Source organism: Myotis myotis, unplaced genomic scaffold (genome assembly GCF_014108235.1).
Source record: "Myotis myotis isolate mMyoMyo1 unplaced genomic scaffold, mMyoMyo1.p scaffold_m19_p_4, whole genome shotgun sequence".
Lineage (NCBI taxonomy): Eukaryota > Metazoa > Chordata > Mammalia > Chiroptera > Vespertilionidae > Myotis > Myotis myotis.
In genome coordinates this window covers 42,127,121-42,133,911 of record NW_023416346.1, presented here as the reverse complement: position 1 = coordinate 42,133,911, position 6,791 = coordinate 42,127,121, and positions in this window count along the sequence as shown.

The window sequence follows — 6,791 nt, the reverse complement described above, 5'->3', positions numbered from 1 at the left end:
TGCCTGAGGCTTAATTTCCTTATCTATAATGTGGGGAAAATATACTACCTCATAGCATATCTCAGGACTATTATGAAGTATAAATATGATAAATCATGTAAAGAATTTTTTAAAACTTCTGTTTCTTTTGACTTTTTAAAAATATATTTTATTGATATCAGAGAGGAAGGGAGGAGAGAGAAATAGAAACATCAATGATGAGAGAGAATCATTAATTGGCTGCCTCCTGCACGCCTCCTACTGGGGATTGAGCCTACAATCCCGGCATGTGTCCCTGGCTGGAATCTAACCTGGGACCCTTCAGTCCCCAGGCCAATGCTTTATCCACTGAGCCAAACCAGCTAAGGCTGTAAAGAATTTTTCATTGTCCTTGTCACATACTAAATATGCCATGAGTATGAATCACTATTAAGTCATTCCCCCACATTATTTTGGAAATATTTTTGGAAATTCATCTATTATGACCTTGGTTAGTGAGAATCATTTCTTTAGAACCTCATCACCCTCAAGGAGTAAGCAATGATCCAATCTAATTTCTTCAGCAAAAGGCACCTATCCCACAAAGCTATGCATGGAAAAGCACATGGAATTCCCGGTGAGACTCCTTTGTACACCATAAGGTGTGGATTATGTATTAACTACCTCCTGCTTGTTAGACTTCTGTTAGGGGCATAGGTATCCAGGTTTCTCCATGTTTATGCTATTTGTCCGATCCATATAGAAAAATGATGCTGTTCCTAAGTGTAGGTAGAATCTGTCCTTTGGCTACCTCTGTGCCCCCTGGGTTCCCTGCACATTTCTTATCCTTTGTAGGTCCCACATGGGTACCCTGACATCATACTCAACCAATGGAACTGACCAGCTCTCAAATCAAAGGCTATTTTGCTAGTTTCTTTCTCTAGAAACAACATATTAATCAACCAACATGTTTCCTACCAAAGTTATTTATTTCTTATTTTATTTCCTCTAGAGGAGAGGTTCTCAACCTGTGGGTCGCGACACCTTTGGGGGTCGAACGACCCTTTCACAGAGGTCGCCTAAGACCATCGGAAAACACATATATAATTACATGTTATTTTTGTGATTAATCACTATGCTTTAATTATGTTCAATTTGTAACAATGAAAATACATCCTGCATATCAGATATTTACATTACGATTCATAACAGTAGCAAAATTACAGTTATGAAGTAGCAACGAAAATAATTTTATGGTTGGGGGTCACCACAACATGAGGAACTGTATTAAAGGGTCCTGGCATTAGGAAGGTTGAGAATCACTGCTCTAGAGAAAGGGACGTCTGAAAGTGAGCTTTTATGAAGTGCTGCTAAGTCTTTTCCACAACAGGTTCAGAGAGTCAATTTCAACACTAGGTGTTTTTAGTGCCCTCCAAAATCAATAAGGACCACTTTGCCACATAGCCTCTCAATCCAAGAATGTAGTCATAAAAAATGGACAGGCTGCCCAGCCAGTGTGGCTCAGTGATTGTGTCAACCTATGAACCAAGAAGTCATGGTTCAATTCCTAGTCAAGGCACATGCCCAGGTTGTGGGCTCGATCCCCAGCGGGGGTGTGCAGGAGCAGATGATCAATGATTCTCTCTCATCATTGATGTTTCTATGTCTCCTTCTCCCTTCCTCTCTTATAAATAAATAAAAAATATATTAGAAAAGAAAAGGAAAGAACTCACCCTTATGAGGCTGCTTCTAAATAAAAAACAAAAAACGACAGACTTCCAGGCTCCAGAGACAGCTTTTTTTTTTTCTTTTTCTTTTTTTTTTCCCCAGGACAAAACTTTGGTAACAGTTCATACACACAAAACAGGCAAGATCAGTGCCAATGTTTTAATTGTTCCAGATGTAGTCATTAATGAACTATTGTGTGGGTGCTTCTGAAGTATCCCCATGTGTTCCAAATGCAAAAAGTAGAAGCACATAAATGTTGAAGATAAGGCATAGGCTCAACAACCTCATTCTTCATCCTAATGATGCCCTAATGTGCTGTGCCAGTCTTCCCCAACTTGTTATTGCAGGGCACCTGCTGTAATCTACTCTTCACAACAGACTACAGCCATGTAGTAGAAAAAATGCTATAGTACCGATGAGGGGCCTGTACAAGTTTTCCTCTGATAACTGCATGGATACTTTTTAAATCCAGTTACTTACACATCCATTTGTCCAGTAATTTACACTATATCTTTGGGATAGTAGTAGGAAGATTGTGGACTTTTCTGTAATAGGGGAATTACAAAATTGTTGTGGAATGATATTTAAAATTGAACAGACCCTTAAAAACCATCTAGCCCAATGTCCTCATTTTTTTTTTAAGTGAATAAACTAAGGTCCAGCGAGATTTTTCACTTACCCAAGGCCATTATGTGTATTTTGTGGCAGAATTAGAACTATAATCTAGGACTCTTGACATCCAGTTCAGTGATTTTCCCAGGACAGTATGCTACTTTCTATTGTAATGACATTTGTTTTACCTTAAATAATAAAAGCAAATACTTATTGACCACTTCCTATGTGCCAGCAATTGTGCTAAGCATTTAAGTGTATTATTGTATTTAATCCACAAAACAATGTAAGAGGTAGAGACTTACCAGTATATTTTCCCAACTTTATAGACAAAGAGATAGAGGCTTACAGAGGTCAAGTAACTGAGCCAAGATTACACATGACACCATATAACTCCTTTAATATTTAATTTACTGCTAACTGGCATGGCTCAGTGGTTGAACGTTGAACCATGAACCAAGAGTTCGCTGGTTCAATTCCCGGTCAGGGCACATGCCCGGGTTGTGGGCTCAATCCCCAATAGAGGTGTGCAAGAGGCAGCCAATTGATGATTCTCTCTCGTCATTGATGTTTCTATCTCTCCCTCTCCCTTCCTCTCTGAAATCAATAAAAATATTTTTTTAAAATTTTAATTTACTAAGCTAATCAATCCAATCCAAATAGAAGAGTTCTCAGACTACAGGGGATATGTACATTGACCAGAATCCATAAGGTAGAATGTCAGGATTATATGTACATTTGTTTATTTTTATACTGAGAAGGTAATTTTCTGCATGAACAATTAAAAATTTATTTCTGGGGGGTTATTCCCTTTTCTCAATGCTCTTACTGGCATTCACCATAATGTTCAGGAATGGTAATATGATGAACCTTTGCAAATGTGCGCAGGTTGGAATTAAAAAGGGGAAGGTGGTTTCCAGGGGCTGGGGCTGGGGCAAATGAGAAGTTACTTATCAATGGGCATAAGGTTTTTTAAACAAAATGAATAATCTCTAGAGATCTGCTATACAACATTGCACCTACAGAAGATAAATAAAATTTTGTTAATGCCCTAGCTGGTTTGGCTCAGTGAATAGAGCGTTGGACTGTAGACTGAAGGGTCCTGGGTTTGATTCCAGTCAAGGGCACATCCCCAGGTTGCAGGCTTGATGCTCAGTAGGGGAAAGGCGGGAGGCAGCCAATCAATGAATCAATATCATCATTGATATTTCTATCTCTCTCTGCCTCTCCCTTCTTCTCTGAAATTAAAAAATATATATATTAAAAAATTGTTAAGCCCAGCTGGTGTGGCTTAGTGGTTGAGTGTTGCCCGATTAACCAGAAAGTCATGGTTTGATTCCCAGTCAGGGCACATGCTCAGGTTATGGGCTCAATCTTCAGTGGGGGGCATGCAAGAGGCAGCAGATCAATAATTCTCTCTTATTGTTTCTCTCTCTCTCTCTCTCTCTCTCTCTCTCTCTCTCTCTCTCTCTCTCTTTCCCTGAAATCAATTAAAATATATTAAAAATAAAAATAAAATAAATAAAAACCACACTGTAAAAAAACATACTGTATGAACATAGGGGTCTCTATATATTTTCAAATTAGTGTTGTCATTTTCCTATTATAAATACCCAAAAGTGGAATTGCTGGGTCATATTGTAGATCTATTTTTAATTTTTTGAGGAACATCCATACTGTTTTCCAAGGTGGCTGCACCAGTTTACAAACCCATCAATTTACAATGCACAAGGGTTTTTTTTTCTCCACATCCTTGCCAACACTTGTTGTTTGTTGATTTATTGATGAGAGCCATTCTGACAGGTGTAAGGTGGTATCTCATTATAGTTTTGATTTGCATTTTTCTGATAATTAGTAATGTTGAGCATTTTTTTTCGTGTCAGTTGCCTATCTATGTCTTTGTAATAGCAACGATATGGAAGCGATCTAGGTATTCAGTGTAGGTGAATTGATGACAAAATCACACATATATATGTGATGTCAAAGAAAAACAACAACAACCCACAACAGGCATACAAAACAAAACAAAAACAGACTCATAGAAGCAGAGACCACAGAAATTATTGTCAGAGGATAGGGAGATAAGGGGATGGGTGAAAAAGTTGAAGGGGAATATAGTCAATAATGTTGTGATAGGTTTGCATGGTGACAGGTGATTACTAGAATTAGTGGGGTGATTACATTGTAAGGTATAAAAATGTCAAATCACTATATTGTACATTGAAAGTAATATAATATTGTATACCAACTATAGTTAAATTTAAAAAACCACACTGTATGGAATCCTATGTATAATATGTTAAAAAAATGAAACCACAAAGAAATGCTTGGGAACAAAGTATATGAAATGTTATATATAAAAATAAATATATAACCAAACACCCATAAGAGTGGCTAAAATCAAATATAGTGACAACAAAGAATGATGGTGAGGATGAATATCAGTCACTTGTAACAGGTGGGGATTTGAAGATATCAGTGATACAGAAATTCTCCCTGGAAGCCCTTCAAACCAGAAGTTGCCAACCTTTACATGCCTATGATTCTATGATTTTCCCAAATGTGGGAAAAATTATATTTGATTTGTGTAGACAACTGCTTGGCAACACTTCCCAGGAGAGCTGGGATTGCAGTAAAAAGCAAACACTTCTAGCTCTGTTTTGGGAACATCCTGGGTTGACTCCAATGGCCCTAAAGGAACATTGCACAACCCGCTTAAAATTAATTACTTATCCAAATTTAATTTATACTGAAGATAAATTAAACCATGAAATCCCCCCAAAAGAACTTTCATTTTACCTTCCCTTCTTCCTCCACAAACCCTCCCTATGCTCCCCTGACCCACGGTGAGCTCTTGCTGTGAAATTTCTCTGCATTCATGGAATAAGTTAATGTGACATTAGAAGAACTATGTCATTTAGCACATTCTTCTGTGTCCATGTTCTTGTTCTGCTTGTAATGATTTGCTGTCTCCAGGTCAGGTTGTACACTCCTTGAGAATAAGATTAGTGTCATATGCTTTAGTTATACCACCTCTTCTACCCCCTCAGTAGGTTAGCAGTTTGGCATAAAATGATGCTTCATGAGCATCAATTGCAATTTTTTCCTGAAAATTGTATTTAACCAGCTTGAAATTTGGACTCATCTTCCATGGGCCTTAAGCCAGAGATTACAGAAAAATACCAGCCTTGGATGTCTTACTGGGAAATGGAAAGACACTGTTCAGGTGTTGGTTGTAGAAACAGCAGCAGATAGGAGTCGGATTATCTCTGTAACTGAAGTGTGATCAGAAAAAAAGGAAAGTACTATGCACAGTGAATTGTAGGATTGTGATTTGTTGCTGAAAGAAGTCTTTTTTCTGTTCCTACAGCATCCAGTGAGTGCCTCTATCATTTCATTTGTTTAAGGTGAGCTGCTTCTGTGTCAGACATTTCTGGAATTATTTCTGAATTCTTAAAATGAAGCTAAGTGGTGGGTCTGTATCTGTAGCCCTCAATTACTGTAATGATAATGTCAATGTCCTTTAGCCAAAGACTACCAGGAACAAACATGCAGTGGATCAGGCCGGTTTTATTGCTTGTTGCAGTGAGGAAGACAGACACCATGGAGAACTGTAAGGCATCTAATGAAAAGGTTGTTAAAAAGACTTATAGGAATCAAGCTTGGGTTGGGTGACTTGAGGAAGGGTCAAAGGAAGACGCAGTTCACTCTAGGTTGGGTGCCATCAGAAAGCAGAGCAATTCTGTGATTGAGTATTTCAATAAATTTTATCTAGGTTGGGAGACAGAAGCTATAATTGGTAAAGAAGCAGTGGTTGTCATATTAGCTGGGAGAGAGAGATAATGGGTCATTTTTGTGGTTTGGACAATGTTTTTATTTTGTCTGGGTTCAAACACTGTGGGGTTGTTTTGTGTTTGCCTTGATCCATCATAGTCCCCAGCTTATTTGTCTGATAATGATGTCCTGTGAAGTTGCTTACGTTCAACAGAGCATCAAGCCTTAGTTTGGTGTTGTTATTGATGTCAAGTCTGCTTCTAGCAACACCAAGGCCTAGCTGTTAGGATAGGACTAGCTCTAGATGTTAGGAGATGATATTCTCTTAATTTAGTGTTTTACCAGACAAGTATGTGCAAGGGGCTTCCTTAAGTGCATTTCAAATAAGTTTGACCTCCCACTCCATGTCACAGGCATTTCCCTTGCCTCTACTGTATTACTATATCTCCACCTACCCAGCCCCTGGCATATTTCTGGGGCCTACCCCAAGTCCTAAATCTTTCATGAAAACATCTCTGATCACTCCACCTCAAAGGACTTTCTCGCTGTTCTGATCTTGGTGCCTTTATTGGTAGCTCTACTTTTTTGGCACTTTCAGTTTATATCAAGACTGTCTTTCTAACTATCATATCTTAGGGCCTAACACTACATGCAACCTATGCGTATAGTGATACATGGTGACATGCACTATTGCCTTTTACTGCATGAATCTTATCTAT